This window comes from Pogona vitticeps, chromosome 7 (genome assembly GCF_051106095.1).
Source record: "Pogona vitticeps strain Pit_001003342236 chromosome 7, PviZW2.1, whole genome shotgun sequence".
Classification (NCBI taxonomy): Eukaryota; Metazoa; Chordata; class Lepidosauria; order Squamata; family Agamidae; genus Pogona; species Pogona vitticeps.
Window position 1 is genome coordinate 7,860,515 of NC_135789.1, and position 23,803 is coordinate 7,884,317.

Genomic DNA, 23,803 nt, shown 5'->3' on the forward strand with positions numbered 1-23,803 from the left:
TATAACTCCCAAAAGCCGTCTCCACAAGGTGTGCTGGCCAGGATTTCTGGGAGTTGTAGTCCAAGAATATCTGAGGGACCCAAGGTTGGGAAGCACTGGCATATTGTGTGTGTTTTCTCGCATAGTGAGTGCTTCTATGTAGACAACTGTGCCAAATGCTGCCAGTTTTCTGTTTTTCTTTTCCAGCTGACAGTGAACATTCGGTAGTGATTATATTAAAAAAAATCTGCTCAGTCCTTTTTGGGTTTTAAAAAGAATTCAACAAATTGAGATTCTCCAGAGCTGGCTCCTTGTTGACCCTATTTGGTCTCTCTTGCCAGGACCACCTTGGCTTGCTGGAAGGCTTGGCAATCTGATTTGAAAACATCTTAGCGGCTCCTGTTATGATTGTAACACCCAGATTTTTTTTTTTCCTGACGCTTCTATTTCTGAGAAATGGCTGGTCGCCGTGCGGCAGCAAAAGCAACAAAGGAAAGTCCAGTGGCACCTTATTTGGCATTAGCTGCAGTTGGCATAAGCTTTCCTGGGCTGCGTCTGACGAAGTGGGCTACCCTCCATGAAAGCGAATGCCAAATTACACTCGTTAGTCTGCAAAATGTCACGAGGCTTTTTGTTACTCCCGTCCTTGCAGGTTTCTAATAGATTTCCCTTGGCTTTAAAAAAGAAATGCCACCCAGCCAGCCCGTTACAGAAAGGCTGAGCCCATCGGTTTAAAACAGGGAATTAATTTTTGAAAACCTAGAAAAGAGAGTAGAGCTGAAGGGGAACTTGGTACACATTCCGGGGGGGGGGGGGGGAGAATAAAATCAATGATTTTTTTAAAAAAATCTATTTGATTTAAATCATGAGTTACATCTAAAAAAAAAAAAAAACAACCCATGGGTTTTTATTTAAATGCTCAAAAAAATATCATTTAAAAAAATTTCAATCGTAATTTAAACTGTGTCAGTGATTTCAATCAAATCCAACCTGTTTAAAAAATACCTTTTAAAAAAAGCTTTTGGGTAGTCTGAGATCATATTTGATGGAAATCATTGATGGTTTAAAAAGCCAAGTTGCAACTTAAATCTCGTTGCTCATTGTGCATGGCACAAGAGAACTGGTGTGGTCTAGTGGGCAGAGCGTTGGAGTAGGATGTGGAGGCCTGGGTAGGAATGGGATTTTCTGGTTTTCTGGACTACACATCCCACAATTCCCCCATTCTGACAGCTCTACCCGGGCTTACACCCGCCCTACAGACATCTGGGGACCCAAGGTTGGCAACCACCGACATCGTGAGTAGAGTGAAGCATTGGTCAGAGTGTCAGGCGCCACATGTTTCCCAGATGTTCTTGGACTACAAAATCCCAGAGACCTTCGCCACTAGCTGTGCTGTCCAGGATTTCTGGGAGTTGTAGTCCAAGAACATTTGGGGACCCAAGGTTGAGAACCACTCTTGTAGTGATGTCCCCCTTCAATTTTCTGGTTGTGTTGAAACTGCCAAAATCAGCAAGAATGAAGGACTTCGAGAGTAATACTCATAGCTCAGTGGTTTAGGGATCTGACTGTGGAGCCAGAGGTTGGGAGTTCGATTCCCCCCCACAAGACCTCTTGAGATAAAGCCACCCTATGTAGCCTTGGGCAAGCTGCACCGTTCCCAGAGGAAGGGGATGGCAAACTACTTCTTAATCTTCTCTACTTGGGGAACCCAGAAAAGGGTCACCCTAAGTCAGAATTGACTTTGATGGCACAGAATGATGAAGATGATGATTCATACCCCAATTAAAAACATCAGAATGTAAGAAGAGTCCTTTGGAACCACACAGCCGATGTGTCTAAGCCCACGTCCTTCTCGCTCGCTGGCGCACACTTTTCCTCTGACTTTCCTGATCTCTCCGTGAGACGAGAGGCACAGTTTTGTCCCTGGGGGAGTCCCGAGCGAGTTCTTTTTCCTGCCTACGACTCCCTGTTCCGATTGTTGGAAAGACGTCCACGCAGAACTGGCAACTGTAGCCCGGTTTGGAGCCCATCAGCAACACGGTGACGGTAACAGTGGAGGGGACGGGACATTTGGCTGTTAAGGAGGTGCACAACGCCAAGAACAGATCTGAGGTTGAGTGATGAAGGGAAGGACCACATCCGTGTCCCAGGTTGTCATCGCGGGTTTCGACCTTAAGCAGCTTTCAACGGGAAGCGGTGATCCGTCTGTCACAGAGCAGAGAAAGGCCAATGTTTGTGACCCCATGGATGTGCTGATCATTTCCTGTTGGCTTTCAAAGACCTTGGATGGAGTTCTCCCTGAATAACGGAAAGAGCTGCAGTCCATGCAGGTAGTCAAAAGACCTTAGGATTAGACAGAACGGAGCAGCCGCCTCAGGCATCAAGGAGTGTAGAAGGTCGGGGAAATCTTGGATTAATCTTGTGTCGTTTCTTACATCTGTGTTCCGACTCTGTTTCAGTGAGCTCACGGCCACTGTACGTGGCCTTCTTACTCCCCCGTTGCATTCATATTAATCTTGTGAGAGATATTAAGTTGAATGCATGTGATCGTCACAGGTTCCCCAGAGAACCTCATGGCTGAGTGGAGATTTGAACCCAAGTCTTAGTCAAACACCTGAACTTGTGCCATGTCCTCTTTAAGTTGCATTATTTTAGATTTAGGTGGTTAAAGTGTCACTACAGCTTTCATTTTAGTTCTGTTGTCTTTGTTTCAGGAGCGAATATTGTGACACTTCCTTTTTTTTATTATGAGGATTCTTATTTGTTGATTATTAATATGTTTAATTGCCCCGTTTTGTTCTTGCTGTTTGTACTATGATTCCTGAGATGGGCACGAACTGTCAGTTCTGAAATTCATGTCGGTTTGGGTACTTTGGCCGAACAGGTATTTGGCGCTTCCTAGCTCTGCCTCCTCCAGCAGGCACCCACTCAGAGGAAGTGTCCTGGCTTCCCTGCCCCGCCTCCTCCAAGCGCAGCTCCTCAGTGGGCTCCCACTAGAGGAGGCAGAGGTAGGAAGCGCCTAGATAGGTAGGTAGGTAGGTAGGTAGGTAGGTAGATAGGTAGATAGACAGACAGACAGACAGACAGACAGACAGACAGACAGACAGACAGACAGATAGATAGATAGATAGATAGACAGACAGACAGACAGACAGAGAGACTCAGGTGTTGACAAGTCAAGGGGAGCATTATTCACTGGGGCAGAACACAAGAATTCTTAGACACTGGAAAGTGATCAGCATCATCTTCTTAGAAGCACGGGGCTGGAAAGGACCCTATGGATCATTGAGTCCAGACCCTGTCTAGAAGGCCCGGGGGGGGGGAATCGAACCCCCAACTTGATATCTGAACCGCCAAACTACCCAGCATTTCTGGTGATGCTCCGTCCCATTTCGGTCCCCCAGCACGACTGTCTTTGTGGGCTTTGGTAAGGAAGCCTCCATGGAGTACCACCTGTAGCTTCTGCAGCCCGGCTAGGAGGTGATCCTCCATCTTGTGTGGCCAAGTGCCTCACGCCTTGGCGTGGCAAGATGTGCCAGGTCGTGTGCCGGGGGGGCGGTGGCGGCTTCGGTGGCGGCGCGACCGCCGTTTGCACTTCAGAGGTTTTGAGACCCTCTCCCCCACCACCACCACCACCACCTCCAGAAGGGCGGGGAAAGGGGAAAGAAAAAGAGAAGCCTTTAATTATCTGAGCAATTAATTCCACTCAGCATCACTGATTAGGAGGGGGGGTCGACCCAATGTCAATAGGGACGTTTATTTAATGAGGTAATGACGACCAAGGATGGGGGGGGGGGACGACCCCTGGCAAATTCCCCAGCCTGGGTGAAGAGGAAGGAGGGCTCCACCTGAATGAGGCCGAACGGGGGGGGGGGGGCAGACGCATTCATGGAGGAGGGAGAGCGATTCTCATTATTGAGGCACAAAAGCTTTCAGAACGGCTTCCTCCAGGCCCGACTCTGGGAATGTTGCCCACCGCCTCGGAGTCTGGAGAGGCATTCCCTCTTGGCTGGCCAAGTCTCCTTCCCCCCCTCTCAACCCACCACCTCGGACTCCAAAAACTGCCCTTTTCTCCGCGAGGCGCTCATCCCGTCCTCTCCAGGGTGGGGACCGGGGTTCAGTCCTGGCATCTCCTCCAGCCTGGAGCGGGGCCAGCGCTTGGCACCACCGGCCCGGGGGGGGGGAGGAGAAAACCCCTCCATGTGGGAAGCACGGAGGGCCCATTTGGTGCACTTCTCCCGGGCTGCGGGGAAGTGGCGCGGCGCCTGCTGGGAAGGCCGCCAGGCTGGCATCTGCCGGTTCCCATCCGCCGCGGATTTATGGCTTGAATGCCAGGCGCAGCGTGTGTGTGGATCGGCTGATAAATACACAGGCCGTGGCGGAAGCACAAAGAAGCCGCCTCTCCGAGCCCTCGGCTCCCCAGCCGGTCGGAGAAGAGTGGACAGGTGAGAGCGACCCATCTCTCTTTGCCCTTTGCTGTTGGGCCGGAGAAGATGTAGGTTGCAAAAGGAGGGACCTGTTGGGGAGGTCTTGGCTGTTCAGTGCATTTTTTCCCCCGCTCGCAGCATAGTGTAGTGGGTAGAGCGACAGGCTGGAAGTCTGCAGAACAAGGTTCAATTCCCCTCTCAGCCATGGAAGCTCACTGGGGGTGTGGAACTGGTGAAACCCTTCCATAAATATCTCACTTATCTTGGAGCCCTATTTAGGGTTGCTGTAAGTTCATTCCTGACTTGATGGTACACAACACCACACACATACACATACACATACACACACACACACACACACACACACACACAGAGAGAGAGAGAGAGAGAGAGAGAGAGAGAGCCATTTGGATGCACAGGAAGCTAATCTGTGTTTCTTATGCCCCATCAAGCCACCTCCGACTCACATTGATCCTATGAATGAGTGATCTCCAACATGTCCTTTCCTCAGTTGCCATTGCAAACTCAAGCCAATGGCTTCTTTTAGGGAGCCGATCCCTCTCACATTTGGTCTTCCTCTTTTCCTGTTGCCTTCACCCTTTCCCAGCGTTACTGCTTTTTTTCCAGCCCAGAGCTGGGCTAAGGAAGGATGATCTTCTTGGGGGAAGCCTTCCGCAGCAATCCGTGGGTTGGTTCCTATAGTCTTGTACTGCTTCATTTAAAATCCTGGGAATTCCGGGAGCTGTTTCCCAAATCCGGTTTAAAGCTTTTGTTTACCGTCCATGTTCACGTTAGGAACTCCCATATTCACACAACACAGCGCTTGCAAAAAGCTGCTGAGGGTCAGAACACCCCAACCCTCACCCACATGGGGTCGGCAGTAGGCGAGGAAGTCTAAATAATAACAAAGCTTTTTATTTACACGGCCAAAGGTCTTGTCCATTTATTTCTTACCCATTCGCTTTTGTGCGTATGTATCAGTTGGAGTGGGGGGAGGAAGGAATGGAAAGACGAATATGTACAGGAGGGGAAATTGCCGCTGCACTGCATATATTAGGACAATTATCTTGCAGAAACTGCATATATTAGGGGAGATGGCATCTATTGTGGGAAATGCATACCAAGATACCCATGCGGTTGTTGATGAACACAAGCACAGGAGCGCAACGACCGGATGCTTCGAAAATCAAATGCGTCCACCTCGCAACAGCCAGATTTCGGCAGCCTTCATTCCTGCATGAATCATTTCGGTTGCCAAATCCTGCCGGAAGGCGTCTCCCTTGTGCCTGGAGTAGAGATGGTCCCGAATCCAACCACGTACCAGAAAGAGCCACGAACAGGGCTGTTTCGTGGTTCTGTTCAGGGACCCGGTTTTGCCAAAATGAAAAGAAGTGTCGAACTTTTTTTTGGCCCTCAGCGCTTCGTTTTCTCCTCTGGGCGCGAACCCGAAAAACGAACCGCGAAGTGGTTTGAAACATGATTGTTCGTGGGTCATGATTTGTGGGTAGCCAGTGAGTTAGTGTGTACGTGGATTGTGTGATGACTGGTCCAGAAGAAAAAATAATGGGGAAAAGGTCATAGCTTTCACCTGGAAAGGATGTACATTTTCACAAATGCCTCTAGATTTTTATCTTGAACTGATGGGAAATTGTGTTGTCCTCTGGATTAGGTTGACACATTCTTCCTTAGACAGGAACAAATCCTCCTTCTCTCACTTCACATGTTTACCCGGTGACCTTTGGAGGTCTATCTGTCTTAACTGCAATTTACTATTATGTCTTAATGATAAAAAGTTGTCAAAGGTCAGGATGCGTCCCTGGACACCAAGATCATCCGTATTCTTGTATTTCCGATCACGACGTATGGGTGTGAAAGCTGGACAGTGAAGAAAGCTGACTGGGGGAAATGATTCGTTTCAAAAGTAGTGCTGGAGGAGAGCTTTGCAGATTCCCCGGACAGCCATAAAGACAAACGAAGAGGTCCTAGATCAAATCAAGCCCAAAATATTGCTGGAGGCCAAAGTGTTGAAACTGGGGCTCTCCTATTTCAGGCACATCCTGAGAAGGCAGGATTCTTTGGAAAAAGACAATCGTGCTGGGAAAAGTGGAAGACAGCAGGAAAAGAGGAAGATCCCATTATGAGATGAACTGACTCCCTAAAAGAAGCTACAGGCTTGAGTCGGCAAGAGCTGAGCAGGGCTGTTGAAGAGAGGACATTTTGGAGAGGGCTCAATCATAGGGTCACCAGAAATTGGGAGTGGCTTGATGGGACTTAACAACATGAACATGTGTGTGTGTGTGTGTGTTGTGTTGTGTTGTGTTTGTTTGTGCATTGTATGTGGCCTTGGGTCCTTCCTTAAGGTGAAAGGTGGTGTAAAAAAATCTAAAATAATTAAATTTCATCCCTTTAAGAAGAGAAAGGCAGGATGTTAAGTAAGTAAGTAAAATAAGTAAGTAAGTAAGCAAGCAAGCAAGCAAGCAAGCAAGCAAGCAAGCAAGCAAGCAAGCAAGCAAAAGAGTTCGTGATATTCATTATTAAGTACTATTTTTTCTATCTCTGATTTGTGCATTTGTAAACGTCTGACCCTTGACCCTGCCAGGAAGTTAATTCTGTCCCTTTTTGCTTGGGCGGGAAGAATGACGGTGCTCATCTATGACATATTTATCACCTTTCAACAACATTTTAACAACCTCCATTGAGGTTGCCAGCTGTCAGTATAGTTTGCATTTTCCATCCCCCGTATTTCTCGGTCCTGCTTCTTTATCCGTGCGGGACTGAACCCCTGCATCTGCTGAGCCTGCACTTCATGCATCGGATGCAGCGGTCCACAGTCGGTGAGAGCCGGTGCAAAAGAAAACTGGCGAGGGCGCCATGCGTCTTTGGGTGCTTGCACCGGAGAGGCACAATGGGCCGCGGCTCATTGTCAAGAGGCCAGGGCCCGTCTCCGTTGCACAAAGGGGTGCCTCACGAGGTGGCAACCGGGACGATCCTTGAACCTCATCAATTAGCCACAATTAGCAGGACAGAGTTCCTCCAGCCTTCCATGAACACCATTGGGATTCTGGTCTTTGTTTTGTTTTCATTGTATTCATTCCCTAAAAGGATCCCAGTGAACAAAAGCTCGGAAAGGCGTAATTCCTCCTGAAAAATGCTGAGAAGCAGGAGCAGGCAGGTCATGACTGGGAGAGGGAGTGCTCTTCCCGATTCTGAGGGTTAGGACCGCGAGCCACTCCGAGGATCAAGAACAGGGGACAAAACTGCTTGGGTTGGGCTAGATGTTCCCTGATCTCTCTCTCTCTGTTCATGTTGTGTTGTCCCACAGAGACGCTGATGGACTCTACCACGGCAACAGCAGAACTCGGCTGGACGGTGCATCCATCATCGGGGGTGAGTATGATTCCTCCAGGAGCATGACACTGACATATCTCCCAGTGCCTCTCTACACTGGGAGGTGTTTAACTGGTGTGGCTTCATACCTGCAGGGCCGTGGGGTTTGTCGTTGGTCAGCTACACTTGGCAGCGTCGTTAAGAGGAGCACTCAAGCAGAGAATCCAAAGCCTCTCACCCAACTCATGAGTCCAAACCATCCCACTGACATTAATATTATTAAGTGCTTTTTAAAATATTTCAACTGGTAGAGCAGTCACTGCTGCCCCCCGCCAGCTGTCGTTGGCCAACCCAAGTCCCTTAATTGAGAGAAAGGTGAGCTAGAAATTCAGCCATCCATCAAACAAAGGAACAAATCCTTTGCACGTGCTGAGAGAGCCTCCCAAACTGTGTCCTGCACGGGCTGGCAGCAGCTCCTTCAGGTTACGATTCTTCCAGTGAGAGACTAAACTCAGGTTTGCCTGCCAGTGAGGGGGTTCCTCCCCTAGGCAATGTAAGGAGATACAGTGGTGCCTCGCTTGACGATGTTAATTCGTTCCAGCGAAATCGCTGTAGAGCAAAAACATTGTCAAACGAAAATTTTAAAAAACCCATGAAACCCATTGAAAACCATTCAATGCGTTCCAATGGGCTGAATACCTGCTCGTCCAGTGAAGATCCTCCATATGGCGGCCATTTTTGGTGCCTGTAAAGCGAGGAATCCATCCTAGAAAACAGCAAGGGGACGTTTTCTTCAGCCGGCGGCGGTCATTTTGAAACCCGACGATCAGCTGTTTGCTGATCATGGTAAAGCGAAAATCGGTTCCCAAAGCAGGGAACCGATCATCGTTAAACAAAAAAAAAAAAAAAAACTCATTTAAACCATCATTTTGCGATGGCAAAAGCGATTGCAAAAACCTAATCGTGTCGTAATTTCGTCATTAAGCGAGGCAATCGTTAAGTGAGGCACCACTGTAATGAAGCCGTGAGGTCTCAGATTGAACTGTTTGTCCATTGAGTTTAATATTGGCCACTCTGACTGGCAGCACCTCACCGGTGCCACTGTAGACAAGAGACTTCTATTCAGCTCTGTTTGGACATGGTGTGGATGGCACCCAGCACTTTCTGAATGAAAAATGTTAGCTGTACATTTGAGCTGTGGAATCTTTCCTATTAATATGGAGGCATGGCAGTTAAATAGAGCAACAGAGAGAGAGAGAATGTGAATCTATGAATAAATTATATAAAGACGTATGATTCTGCATGCTTTAGCAAACAGCTTCCCCCTCCTGAAAGCTATGTTGAAGCCCTCCCCCGAAAATGTGCAGAAAGAAGGGGGCAACGCTTATTGCTCACTTGTGAATGAACATCACCTCTGCCTCTCGGCCGTTTCCCGACTGCGATGCCGTAAACGCGTAGAATAATTCCGATAAGGCTGACAGCACTAATGAATGCAATTAGTTGATTAATTAACTTCCCCGCAGATTAAAAAATATGGCATTTAGCGGAGGTGTGTGCACGCGCTGGGTCGGGGGGCATGGACCGCCGACGCCATTGTTACAAAGAGCAGTTGCCATTCTTGGCCAGGAGCATCATGGATGCAGGATGATAGTTTCTTTGATATTTTGCTAAGCCTACTGAGTTTACAGATATGCAAATATTCTCAAAATAGACCCAATATGTCACCTGATTCTTTCTCTGTGTGTTTTTTTTAATCTCTGCTTTCTGTTTGTGATGCAGCTATGTAAGTAGTTGCGTGACCAGATCCACCCTGCTTTGTCTCTTCTTCCAACAGATAGCTGCTGGTTGATTAATACATTTGTATCTCACCTCTATGAGATGAATGAGCTGCAGGCCACTTATCAATTGGGGGCGGGGGGGGGGGAGGCGGATGAACTGCCTCTTGAAACCGCACACATGAAATCTACCAACAGGTAGTCAATCACAGAAGCAGCAGGAGACACAAACACACAAAACTGATAGGATCAGGGGAAGGTGGCAAAGCATTTAGAGACGGCAGCCCTTTTAAAAGGCTCCTGATCTGATCACCTTTTCTTCAGATTTAGCACGCGCACATATATCCAGAGAGTTCCAGATCTTTGGTGCCTTACGGACAAGGCCAGGGGAGAGAGAAAAAACATCCCATAATTTCACACCAACAACCCGAAGCAGATCCTCCCAAGAAGATGGTGAAATGTATGGAGAATCAAAGAATAAATTGAGTTGGAAGGGGCGTACAAGACCGTTGAGTCAATGCAGGAATGCAAATTGAAGGAAATCTGCCAGATGGATATATAAATTTGTCTTGAATGCTACTCTCACAGTTACGGAGTTTTTCTTGATATTCAGCAGAAATCTGGCTTCCTGTAACTTAAACACATTTTTGCATGTCCTGCACTTTGGGATGATCAAGAACAGATCCTGCCCCTCCTCTGTAGGACAGCCTTCATTCATTCATTCCATTTTTATACTACTTATATCTGACCGGTGGTCGCTCTGAGTGGTTCACCACACGATAAAACGTAACGGTAGCATCACATAGCCGAGAGCCCCAAAGGAAAGTAACTGCTATTAAAGAACAAGGATTTAAGCGATTAAAAAAATGATTAAAAGTAGAGTTAACTGAGTTAACCTCGAAGCAAAATCCGGAGCTGGAGTCCCAAAGGCAGTTTTTGTCGTTCTGCCAACTCCTGCGACGTTGCTGGTACCAGTTGTGTTGGCTCTTGCCTTTCCATTGGACCATTTCAACGACGTGGAGAGGGGGGATCTGCCGCTTGGGTAACAGCCTATCCTCCATATTATTTTATGCAGGGTTCGTGCTCTGGAGAGGATACTCCTCGATACAGAGCATGTTACCATAGTCTCTCGAGACTGAAGGATGCCTATGTATCTCTCCCCCCACCCCCAGTCTCCTTATCCCAAGGCTAAACACAGTTATTTCAGTCTTTCCTCCTACGGCTTGGTTTCCAGTCCCCCTGATCCTCCTGGTTGCTCTCTGTTGAGCTTGCTCCAGTTTGTTGCCATCCTTCTTAAGGTTCAAGTGGTTGCATTCAGAGTTTGGAGAAGCTGAATTAGCTTTATTACAGTCTAGGATCGGTATTTTAAAAAACTAATACAGTACAAAAATGTGCAATAGATATTTCCCCAAATCCACCTGTTTTGTTATTTTATTTTATATTGTGTGGCTTTTTATCTCATTTACTTATTTACCCTTATTTACTTATTTATTTATTTACCCTTGCTTTAAATAAAAGTCTGAGTTCTAGTCCAAGATGCTCTTTTGCTCAGTGGCTGGTGAGCTGCTTCTGAGAAGCCCATCAAGGGACAGGTTTTCCCAGCCAGGCAAAGCAAAAAAAGCAAAACGAGGCCAGCACAAGCTGCCGCTCGTCCGCCCAGCGGCAGGGAGCTAGTCTTTAAGGGTGTTGGGAGCCATGTCCTAGAAAGTTCCATTTCTTTCCATCCTGCCCTTCCCTCGCTTGGCTTTCATCTATAATCCAGCACATTTTGACATTTTGCAGGTCTCCTCAGCGCCGCAAATCCTTTTTGATCAGAGACCATAGCAGGGTAAAAAAAAAGAAGAAGAAGGGAGGGTGCTCACCCGTTGCTGTTAATAATTCCTAATATTAAGCGCATGAAAGAACATCATATGGAGATTCATATTAACCGCACAACTTCTAGCAGGAGAAGAAAGAGAAAAGGAAGCCACACCACATCGGGGGTGTCTATAGCAGTGGTCCCCAACCTTGGGCCTCCAGATGTTCTTGGACTACAACTTCCAGAAGCTTTCACCACCACCTCTGTTGGCCAGGATTTCTGGGAGTTGAAGTCCAAGAACATCTGGAGGCCCAAGGTTGGGGAGCACTGTTTCTAAAGCAACTTAGTCATACTGGCTGTTTTCGACTTGACGGATAAGAAGCAGCCTCTTTATATTAGAGACGGGGTGCTGTTGCATCTATGTTCTGCTTGTGGGCTTACCTTGGACATCTGGTTGACCACGAGGACAACAGAAGCCCAGACCGGATAGAAGGCTTTGGTCCAGGGAAGAAAGGTGGTTTCTCTCATGTTCTTCTACATGGCCAAAGATGTTTCCACCCCTAACACAAATTCACACCATCCGTCAGAGCATCTCTCTTTAAGATCATCTGCCCAGACCACCTGTTCTACCCAAGCTTCACAGCTGGGTGTGGTCACCCCAAGAGAGATCCAGAAAAACTACTACCAAGAACTGGATGTTCTTGGTGGTGGATGCAATGCTATGGAAAGCATTACCTATGGACATGCACTGGGCTTCATCCTTCTTGATCTTCAGGAAACATGTGGCAGCTGAGCTTTTGAAGAAGGTGGGATGGTGTGTGTTTTAAACTTGTTAATAGTCACTAAAGTAGTGACTTGCCACTTGATAGGTGGCATATAAATGGATGGATGGATGGATGGATGGATGGATGGATGGATGGATGGATGGATGGATGGATCGATGGATCGATGGATCGATGGATCGATGGATCGATGGATCGATCGATTCGATTCGATCGATCGATGGATGGATGAGGAAGGAAGGAAGGAAGGAAGGAAGGAAGGAAGGAAGGAAGGAAGGAAGGAAGGAAGGGAAGGAAGGAAGGAAGGAAGGAAGGAAGGAAGGAAGGAAGGAAGGAAGGAAGGAAGGAGAGAGAGTCCCTTCTTGTTGCGTTCTGTTGGGAAAAAGTGGTGTGCTCCATTATTCATCAGAGAAGCTAATGCAGAATTGCAAGTTTCACGGTAGGCAGGAACCTAAGAAAATTCAACTAGAAATTCCTCAACTGGTGATGACTGGTGACTCTAATTCCAGAGGCTCTTGACATGTGAGCAAGGGGGGCCGGGGAAGCTGCACGTGTGGGTGGATACGTTGGCTTCAAGCCTTGCTTGGTGTTCACTGTTGTCATAGACTAGGAGTGCTGCATCTCCATTCAAACAGAAGCTGCATCTAGGTAGACCCACCCCCCACCTCCATTCCCACCTCATGCTCTGCAGCCGATTTCTCAGCCTTAGGCACCACCGAGCCCCACTGAGGCTTTTTGTGGATAGCTCAAGGCTGTCACTGCTTTCAGACAACTCATCGGAAGAGAAAAGGTTCCAGGGGGATCAAAGTGCGAAGGTGCTTCCGGGGTGGGGAAAGCAGCCTAGGCAGGATACAGCTGGAATCATCTGCCACCTGTCCAGGAGATGCAGATGAGGACTTATGTTTTAGAGAAGCAGACGTAGACCCCGGTGCTTAAGACGGCTGGGGGAGCGATCTCTCTTCAATTAGCAAATATATTATTAATACACCTTGCGGTTCTGGAAGATGGATGAGTAATTGCAGGCATGGGAATTGGACGGTGGGCTTAGTGATGCTGCAGAGGTGAAATTACTTAGAAAAGTTAGCTTGGGACTACAAATCCCAGAATCAGCCATCCAGCATGGGAACTGTAGTCCTAGTGAGTTCATTTTTTCTAATCCCAGATGGTGCTCCAAAAATGTCACCACGTGGTGGGACATCTCCTGGACTAATGCATATCTAGCAATGACTTTCCGTGTCTCTTCCAGAAGAACTATGGGATAGCTTAGAGGTTCAGGCACCTGGCTGCAGAGCCAGAGGGTTCAGAGTTCGATTCCCCACTGGGCCCTCTTTGACTTGATGATCTATAGGATCCCTTCCAGCTCTACCATTCTAATTTTTTTCCCCCTCCACAGTGGGAAGAAGTGAGCGGGTATGATGAGAACATGAACACGATCCGGACTTACCAAGTATGCAATGTGTTTGAATCCAGCCAGAATAACTGGCTGAGGACCAAGTACATCCGGAGGAGAGGGGGCCCATCGTATCCACGTGGAGATGAAATTTTCTGTAAGGGACTGTAGCAGCATCCCCAGCGTGCCTGGATCGTGCAAGGAGACCTTCAACCTCTACTACTACGAATCCGACTATGACGCTGCTACCAAGACGTTCCCCACTTGGATGGAGAACCCTTGGATTAAAGTGGACACCATCGCGGCGGACGAGAGCTTCTCCCAGGTGGACCTGGGGGGGCCGGGTGATGAAGATCAACACGGAAGTGCGAAGCTTTGGGCCCGTCTCCAAAAATGGCTTTTACCTGGCCTTCCAGGATTACGGCGGTTGCATGTCCTTGATCGCCGTCCGCGTCTTCTACCGCAAGTGCCCACGGATCATCCAAAACGGAGCCATTTTCCTGGAGACCCTCTCTGGGGGCAGAGAGCACCTCGCTAGTCGCAGCTCGGGGCACCTGCATCCCGAATGCGGAAGAGGTGGACGTACCTATCAAATTTGTACTGCAATGGCGACGGGGGAGTGGCTGGTGCCCATTGGGCGCTGCATGTGCAAGCCGGGCTACGAGTCGGTGGAGAACGGGACGGTCCTGCCGAGGTAAGTGACCATTGCCAAGGGCCGGTTGAGCCCACAACTGGATGTGTTGAGTATTCCAGGATGAAGAGAACGGTGACTGTATCCCCATTGGTGCTTTTGGGTGTACAAGTCAAATCAAGTCAGTTCTGCTGGTAAATGGCATCCAATTAAGAAGATGCTGGTTGCTTTCCTGGTCTCGTGCTTGTTGCCTGGCGGGGATGCACAACTGGGGACTCAACCAGCACTTTATTAATCAGTGACTGGTCGCCATGATTCACATGGTTCCACTCCTGCATTTCTAAACTGCTAGTTTTTTTGTGGATGTTCATGTGGATGCAAGTTGTGCCATGTGTGCTGTAGCATGACATGCCCCCCCCCCCCCGCTGGCTTAGACCATGGACTGCTGGTGATGGACTTATATTTTGCCTCTGATAGCCACCAGGACTAGTAACCTGGACTAGTAACTCACTCATATTTTGAAGCTATCTAAGCTGGCAAACACTCCTCATATCTTGTGGCAATGAGTTCCACAGGTCACCTGTATTGACTCTATCACCATGCAGCTTTGTGAGGTGACCCCCAGCTCTGTCCACTGAAAATTCCTGTGTCTGCCAAAATGGGGGTGAAACAAATGAATGTAGAATGTGATGTTTCTGCTCCTCGGTGTTCTCTTTTTTTGTTCAAATACTAGATATCAGTATTAAGTACTCTAGTGACAAAATCAAATAGATTTTGTTGAGACAGTTTTTGTCCCAGCTGGTTTTTGACTGTAGAAAAAGTATATGGAGCAAGTGGCTGAAAGCTGGAAATATTTTCCAAAATCCTGTTGAGTACAATACATCTGCGTAAGGACAATGGCGTTGGTAGCAGAAGGAGATTGCTGGTAATTAAAAAGTTCCTGCTTCAATGTTGTGGCTCTTGAGACTCGCCTGCAATGAGTTATATTGTGTGCCAGTCGGGTCAGACTCAGAATCGAAGCAGGAAGTTTCTCCCTGCTACTGACATCGTCACCCTTATGCAGACATAATTTGCTCAACAGGATTTGGGCCCCTGTTTATCATTTTCCAAGGCATAAGGTTGAGTAACATCTATGCTGCAGATCTAGCCCAGTGTGACTTCTGCAACAAGATGCGATGGAGGGGATATGAAAACTGTCCTTCTGCCTCGATGATGACAGTTGCAGAGCTGAGAACACAAAGCATACGTTTCCAAAATGTTCATATGGTATTGGTCTGTAAAGGAACGATGGGGCAAGCTTTGAAAGAGATAAACATTATTAGACTTGCCATCAACAAGATATAGCAAGCGCTAGGCTGAAGCCCAGCTGAGAATATGCAGAAGGCCTCTACATAAACTATGTATGTAAACTCTGCCATGATCTGTCAAGCAAGCAGATAAATTGCACAGCTCTCTGCTTCCCGAAACGTCTTTGACCCGGTTTCCCCCGGGCTTTCAAAATAATCTCTTGGGGATGGTTGCTTAGCTCCTTCTGAGCCGCGAATCTTGGAATTAGACGAAAGCAATCACAACCGAATACCAGAAGTGGAAGCCCTTTCAGTGTGTCTTCATACTCTTGTTTTCCATTCTGAGAAGGTTTTCTTGAAGGCACGATCTATTGAGATCAGTGTGTATTCATTCCTCTGTGGAACCGAGTCATGGTAGACCTTATCAGCCGCTCTTTCCTCCGCTAACGCTTGATGCTGCTCTTTGGTGGCATGGCCAAGAAGATCCGGTTGAGGAATTGCATGGTCCGTTAGTTTGCAGGATGCTTTCCAAGATATGGTTGTGTTCATTTGTTCCAGCTTCCTCGGGAGGTGGAGAAACGGAACCTTGTTGCAGCTGTCAGATGACAGGTTTATCTTAGTACAGTGGTGCCCCGTATAACGAGCGATTAGTTTAACGATGTGTTTTTTGGCGGTCGCAAAAGCGATCGCATAATGATGTTTTAAATGGCAAAACATTGCTTTGCGATGATAAGTAAGCTTTTCGCTTACCGATTTTCGCATTGCAATGTTTTAAAAACAGCTGATTGACGGTTACAAAATGGCCGCTGGGTTTAAAAAAAATGGCCACCCGCAGTGTTTTCACGCCCTTTCCTCCTCGCTTACCGGGCAGCGAAAATGGTGGCTGTATGGCGGATTTTCGCATAGCGGTGAGTTTTTTCCCTATAGGAACACATTAAATGTGTTTTAATGCATTCCTGTGGGCTTTTTTGCCGCGCATAGCGACGAATCCGTATAGCAAAACGATTTTTTCGGAACAGATTATCATCGCTATGCGGGGCACCACTGTATCTGATTTCATGGGTCACAATTCACTTCTTCAGATCCATAGAGTACAATATTTATGTGCCAATGGAAGCATCATGGTTATGGGATGAGAGAGAAATGGGGTAAAGAAAATGACAATTCCATTAGGAGCCCTGATCATAACTGCAAAAGGCTGGTTCTCGTAAACACCCTGGCAGTGAGAAAAGTAGTTAAATCATACGAACAACTGGAAAAGACTGCACTTCTAGATTAATTTAATTGCCTCTGAAGTGGTTAAACCAATATATTCAGTGTTAGTACTGAAACCAAAGTGCCCTATTGCATCTATTAAACATTTTTTTCTATACCTAAAATTATTGTTTAAAAAGCCACAGTCTATTATTGCATATAGCGCACCAAAAAGCCATTGTACTGGTTTAAACCTCTGGTTATACACTGGAGTTTTTAGATGTATTCCTGTTCAGCTCTTTCCTTTGCAAATTCTCTCTACAAATGAGAAAGGCAGGATGTAAATGAATGTCTGGAAGCGTTCTTGTATTGATTTTTATCCGTTCAGGTAGTTAACGCCTGTCACTTGCCATATATGATGTCAGATTTGTGCCTTTGTTTTCTCATCCGCGAGATGGTTCTGTTTGCCTTGTATAGAAAGTGGGGAAAACTGGTGCAGTGGAGGCAAAGACCACAATAGAAGAGGAGCATGTGAAGGAACTCCCAATGTCATGTGCAAAATTTCTGGGACCTGTAGTTGCATTGCTAGAATCAAGGTGGGAATGGAGTTGACATCTAGGTTTGTGGCAGGCTGCTGCTGCTTGTGGTGTCTATGTTGTCTGGCCCGTTGTGGGTGTGTAGGAAAACTCTCTTCCATGGAATGCTTGTGGACTTCGCATGATTAAGAGATGAGCACATATTGTGACTCCCTATCCATATGTGGAGCTCCTTTTCTGCCCAAGATGCCCTCCTATGCCAGCTTGTTTTGCGGTTCTGGAGTCTACCGTTCTGGTCCTTAAATATCAAGGCAGGAAAGCCTGATCCATGTGTCTGTCTTGGTTATACCACCTCCGTCACCCTCCCTTCCCCTTCCTGGAATTTTTTCCCCTTGGGTTTCGCAATGGCTTTTGGTGGTTTGCAGTGCCACTGCTCAGTCTGGTTGTGAGCCATGGTCTTTGCTCAGAAGATGCAGAACAAACAGTGTTCTACCAGAGTTTGGGCAAGTATCAAGATGGATTCTAGATTTGCACAGGCTCAGTGGTTTGGACCAATCTATGTGCGAGAGAACTGGACAATTAGCTCATATGGCCGTACCACTCGAACAGATGGGAGTTTCTTGAACTGTGCTTGAATAGAACTGTAGCGCTATGGAGCCATCAAAGGCCATCAAGTCCATCTCTCACTGGGATCAAGTTACAGGAAGCCAGATTTTGATTGAATATCAGGAAAAACGTCCTAACTGTTAGAGCAGTATGACGATGGTGAGCTTTCCAACACTGGAGGCCTTCAAGAGAAACCTAGACAACCACCTGGCAGATATCCTTCGATTTGTATTCCTGCATCAAGCAGGGGGTTGGACTTGATGGCCTTATAGGCCCCCTTCCAAGTGAATCATTGGCTGAAATCCAACTACAGTAGGTCTATTAAATCAATGCAACTGACAGAGGAATTGACTCACCCAGTCTCCACTGATTTAATGGGCCTACTCTAGTTGAGCTACTACTGGATTTCAGCCCCTATGAGTCAAACTACCTTGCTAATAACGTGGAAGGAGCAGAATGTAGAAATAACATCAAAGGAATGGATAGCATCTATGCTGACAGGAGTCATCGGGTGATAGCTAAAAGCCGGAAAAATGCAGAGCAGTTGAATGCTTGTTATATGGAATTGTGGCAAATAGCCATGACAGAAACATTTGATGCATCAATTTAAAATTCGCTCAGGATATGGCCGAACTAGCTCCTTTCCCCTTTGAACAATGCCTGAAATCCTGTTGCGCTATTACACCCAAGGTGTGAATTCTGGAAGTGAATCGGTCAAGTTACGAAATCTGTATAAGATTTGCCTGCTATGTTATATAACCCCTCATTGATTTATTGATTTATATAATTTATCGCTCCATTAGCGCCATGTGCTGTTCTGGGTGACTTGCAGCAATCATGAATAAAATACTGAAACAAATACTGTTACGCTATAAATATACACACACAGTGCACACAACTAGGAAGTTAAAATCGAGGATCAGATCACACACGTGGTGCCAATGGCAGGTTCACATTGAGACAACAGAACTGGGGCGTCAAATCAGGTGGGGTCAGTGTGGAAGGCCTCCCTGAAAGGAACTGTCTTAAACTGCCTCCTGAAAGTTAACAGAGAGGGATTCAAGTGTAGCTTAAGTTGCCTTCTAAATGTGGGAGCTGGTTCCATAAAGTTGGTGTCACCACGAAGAAGGCCCGACCCCTTGTGGATGGCTTTTGGGGCTCCCTTAGGTGGCTACTTCCCCATTGCACTTAAACCACTATCTGGGCAGTGTACAATTTAATTATGCAGGTTGCATATCCCCTCCCTCCACGAACTGGGTACTCATTTTACTGACCTCGGAAGGATGGAAGTCTGAGTGAACCTAGAGCCAGCTACCGGGGATTGAACCCAGGTTGCACATGGAGTTTTGGCTGCAGTACTGCAAGTTAACTACTCCACCACGAGGCTCAAGTAACAGGTAAATGTCTTCAGAGATTTGTTAACTCGACCAGTTCGGATCCAGAAATGACGCCTTTGGTGTAATGGTGTGACAGGATTTCACTCAATATGTTACAGTTCTAAACTATATGCTGTACATCTTAGGGATACCCATCCAGGATTGTCTTCAGATTGTGAAAAAAACAGGTCAAAATAGAAAGCATTATTACAAGGAACCACTGCCTCGTGGCGCAGTGGTTAAAACGCTGTACTGCAGCTAAAACTGTGCTCACGACCTGGGGTTCAAATCCCAGGTAGCCGGCTCAAGGTTGACTCAGCCTTCCATCCTTCCGAGGTTGGTAAAATGAGTACCCAGCTTGCTGGGGGGGCAATGTGTAGCCTGTATAATTACAAATTGTAAACCGCCCGGAAAGTGCTTGTAGTGCTATGGGGCGGTATATAAGTCCAATAAATAAATAATAAATAAATAAATAAATCTAAATAAATTTATTTGCAGTTAACCACCCATTTGAGTACCAGTGGTGGAAACAAAATTTAAATGCCATACAACAAAAAAACACTGATAAAAATATAAAAATTTGAAAAATGTGTTTGATTTTTTTTTAAAAAAAAAAGATGTTTTAATATTGATAGATGTTTAATTCCTTTTAGTGTGGTTTCTCCTGGTGTTTTTAACTGATTATTGCATAATTTTAATGGTTTCCGAGCTGCCTTGGGTTCCCTATGGGAAGAAAAAATAAATATACAAGAGTGGCATTGCTAAATATAACCTAAGAGCTAACAACTGCTTATTTAGGATCTGTGAGATAAAGCCATTTTTAGAAAGTTCACAACCAGTTGAGTCATAAAAATACACAGAGTTGCATAGGAACAAATATCTTGAGATAAATTATAACTTATCTTTTAAATATCTGAAATGCAGATCATATTCCTATGAGTTAACCATGATGGTATTTAACCATGGCTGTCATGTGGCTTCTGTCAATAATCAGGGTTTCATCATCATGTAATTTCCATGACTGAATAGTTTGTGATACATGACAATGATTCTGAGTCGTCATCGTCATCATCATCATCATCATCTTAGAACTGCAGAGCTGGAAGGGAGCCAATGGATCATCATGTCCAGCCCCTGTTAAGGAGGCAGAGTGGGTAATCGAACTCCCAACCTCTGGCTCTACTCTGCAGTTTCCTACAGCGTCCTTCCTTCCTTCCTTCCTTCCTTCCTTCCTTCCTTCCTCCCTCCCTCCCTCCCTCCCTCCTGCCTTCCTTCCTCCTATCTCTCCTGTCCTCCCTCCCTCCCTCCCTCCCTCCCTCCCTCCCTTCCTTCCTTCCTTCCTTCCTTCCTTCCTTCCTTCCTTCCTTCCTTCCTCCTGCCTTCCTTCCTCCTATCTCTCCTGTCCTTCCTTCCTTCCTTCCTTCCTTCCTTCCTTCCTTCCTTCCTTCCTTCCTCCTATCTCTCCTTCCTCCCTCCCTCCCTCCCTCCCTCCCTCCCTCCCTCCCTTCCTTCCTTCCTTCCTTCCTTCCTTCCTTCCTTCCTTCCTTCCTTCCTTCCTTCCTTCCTTCCTTCCTTCCTTCCTCCTATCTCTCCTGTCTTCCTCCCTCCCTCCCTCCCTCCCTCCTATCTCTCCTTCCTTCCTTCCTTTCTTCCTTCCTTCCTCCTATCTCTCCTGTCTTCCTTCCTCCCTCCCTCCCTCCCTCCCTCCCTTCCTTCCTTCCTCCTATTTCTCCTTCCTTCCTCCTATCTCTCCTTCCTTCCTTATCTATTTTCCCGCTTTTCTTACTTCCTCCTCTCTTTCCCTCCCTCCCTCCCTTGCTTCCTATTTCTGTAATACTCTAATCAAAACACATTTTTAAAAAAGAAGTAAAGGAATAACTTAGAAGCAGCCTGAAAAAAAAAGTTTATCCAGGAAATGTTTTTCTGTTCAAGCTCGTTTCAAGTAACTGCAGAAGAAACCTGCAGAGCAGATGACTCCAAAGCAAAAAAAATAATGTGAGCATGAAATATTAGTGGCCAAGGGTTCTAGCAGCATCCAGCTGGCAGCTTTCCTCTGCCCACCAGCTTCTGTGCCAAGTTTTTCAAGGCAGGGCTGTGTCCTGCTTCTAATGTTTCAGAAGTTCCCAATGCCTCGCGTGGAGAAAGTTTAGCCGAGCCCAGTTGGGATATCAAGGGAATATGTTCCCCCAAAAGATCCCAGATTTAGAAGGCCATGGGGTCAGGCAGACCCAAATAGTGTCAATTAGTTGTGCCAAAAATAAGAACTCAGCCAGCAACTGCTTTTAAGTTTGTTCTTGGGTTGAGGAATGGAGCAAAATGCAAGCTTTGCGCACAAGAGGGTCAAAGGTTTAATTGTGTAGATGTCTAATTAAAAGCTTTTTTAAGGAAGTAGCTACATGGATTCTCCACTGCCGCATTCCTCACCTTTCTATATTCTACCAGCTGCACAACATGAACTACATGATGTCAGCTAGACACTGCTAGTGCTAATTGTGAGTAGATTTGATCTTTAGGCATGAGTATCCAGCACTTTTCAAATGCTGTAAAGGTAGGCTGTGTTCATAATCCTCCAAGAGTGCAGGTCACGTAAAAACAGGTCCCTGTTACAGGAATCCGGATTTTGGTTGAATATCAGGAAAAACTTCTTAACTGTTAGAGTAGTACGACAGTGGAACAAATGGCGTTGGGAGGTGGTGAGCGCTCCAGCACTGGAAGTGTTCATAATAAAATTGGGCAACCGCTTGTCAAATTGGCTTTGATTTGGATTCCTGCAGAGAGCCGGGGATTGGACTCAATGGTCTTAGAGGCCCCCTTCCGGCTCCATGATTCTATGATGTTTTGTTCAGTCAGCAACAATTTCCTCTTTATAAATACTGTTCCCGCTTGCGTTGTTTTCTCTTGCTTTTGCCTCCGGCGGTCTTTCTGGTTCGTGGTTCGGTTTGTGCCCACCTCTACGGCTGCGTGCCATGCCTCTAGAAAGTCTCAGAAAAGGTCAAGACAGAATGGACTTGACACCACATGATTATTGTCAACGGCCGTCGGCCGTGCAGATTTTTTTTTTAACACAGCGGGAATTCAGCCCATGGAATGGCTTTCTTTCAGAAGCTCCCCGTAGTCTGCTCCCCAAAACTGTCATGTACAGTGGTGCCTCGCTAGACGATGATAATCCATTCCACTGAAATCGCTGTTTAGCGAAAAGCATTTCCCCATTGGAATGCACTGAAACCTGTTTAATGCGTTCCAATGGGGAAGAATCATCATTGTCTAGTGAGAATCGGCCATAGGAAAGCCGTTTTGCGAACTGCCGATCAGCTGTTTAAATCGCTGTCTTGCGAAGCTTAGGTCCCAAAAACACCTGTTTTGCGAGCGCAGAGGGAGCTGTCAAAATCGTCATCTAGCGAAAATCGGTTTGCGAAGCAGGGACCAAACATGGTCCAGCGAAATTCCCCCATAGGAATCACTGTTTTGCGAATCGCTATAGCGATTGCAAAAAGTCAATGTCTAGCGAAAAAACTGTCATGCGGGGTAACTGTCTAGCGAGGCACCACTGTACGCAGCTTGTGCATGAATCCGATGTGGGCAGGACCCTGTTCGCCAAGGGCTCGAATGGGGCCTTCCCAGCTTTCCGCTAAGCCGAAGGGAAAGCTCAGGGTATCCTTGCCAGACGAGATCAAGCGAAAGGACCATTGGGAATGGCTTAGCAGAAGCTTGACCTGCTTCAATAGACGCCGGGGTGGCCTGCCCTCTGGGAGGTGCTCCCTGCCCCAAGAGGAGGGCTTGTATTCCCTTCGCTGCTTTGGAGGAGGGGAAGCCCACCCCACCTCCCATTCCTTCACATGCCACAAACACCCATCCCCAACCGTCCCCAGTGGCTTCGCCGTCTTTTGTTGCCGCCTGAGAGAGCGCCGAGCTCCTTTAATTAAAGACAATTACTGCTTTCAGACCCTCTCCCAGCTTGGTTGTCTTGTTTGCAAACACACAGCCTCGGGGGCTTTTGTGTCCCCCCCCCCGGCGCACACAGCTTTCTCTTTTTTTTCTTTCTTCCTTTATTTTTTTGAATTTTCCTCCCCAGAGCTATACAGAGCGGGGTCTATTATTGCCATGAGAGCCAAGGCACCCCACGAAGCATGGCGGGTGGATGGAAGCTTTGTTGTGACGCAGGGCTACGGCGGAGAAATCCGCCTCGGGGGGGAACGATCCGGAGTCCGCAGGCAGAAGGAGCGAGCGCAAGGATCTTTCCTTCTCTTCCCTCCAGATTTGGGAATGCGCCGAAGAACATTGCAGAATAATGGCAGAAAGGATGCTTTAATGCAGATCACGGGAAGCATTGGCTGGTTCATTGGGTGGACTGTAAAGTTTTAGAAAACATCGGCGTCGCTGGTCTCTTTTGGAGCAAACACGGCTTGCCTTCTGCATCTGTGTCTGTGCGGGCTCCAAAAGAAAATACTTCTGCGCAAGGTAGAAGCCGTTTGTGCACATTGTGAAGACTATGATGGGGAAAAAAGAGATCACGGACTTTGTGTTTCTTTCCCGTGATGGTGTGGAATGACACAGAACCTGATTGGAGATGGGCACAAACCACCAGTTAGTTTATCAACAAAACAGACCTTTGGTGCTTCCCAGTCCTGTCCCCTCCGATGGATACCCACTCAGAGGTCGCACCTTGGTTTCCCTGCCCTGCCTCCTCTGTGCACTG

At 47.0% G+C, this 23,803-nt stretch overlaps 1 pseudogene across 1 annotated transcript in view; it reads left to right on the forward strand.

The window, feature by feature from the left end:
- The window catches only part of LOC144584014 (ephrin type-B receptor 2-like), a 41,837-nt pseudogene extending 27,661 nt beyond the window's left edge, over positions 1-14,176 (forward strand). The window contains exons 2-3 of the transcript XR_013538002.1: positions 7,729-7,793; positions 13,482-14,176. The product of XR_013538002.1 is annotated as an ephrin type-B receptor 2-like (transcript). The remainder of the gene's footprint in view (positions 1-7,728; positions 7,794-13,481) is intronic.
- The last annotated feature ends 9,627 nt before the right edge of the window (positions 14,177-23,803 follow it).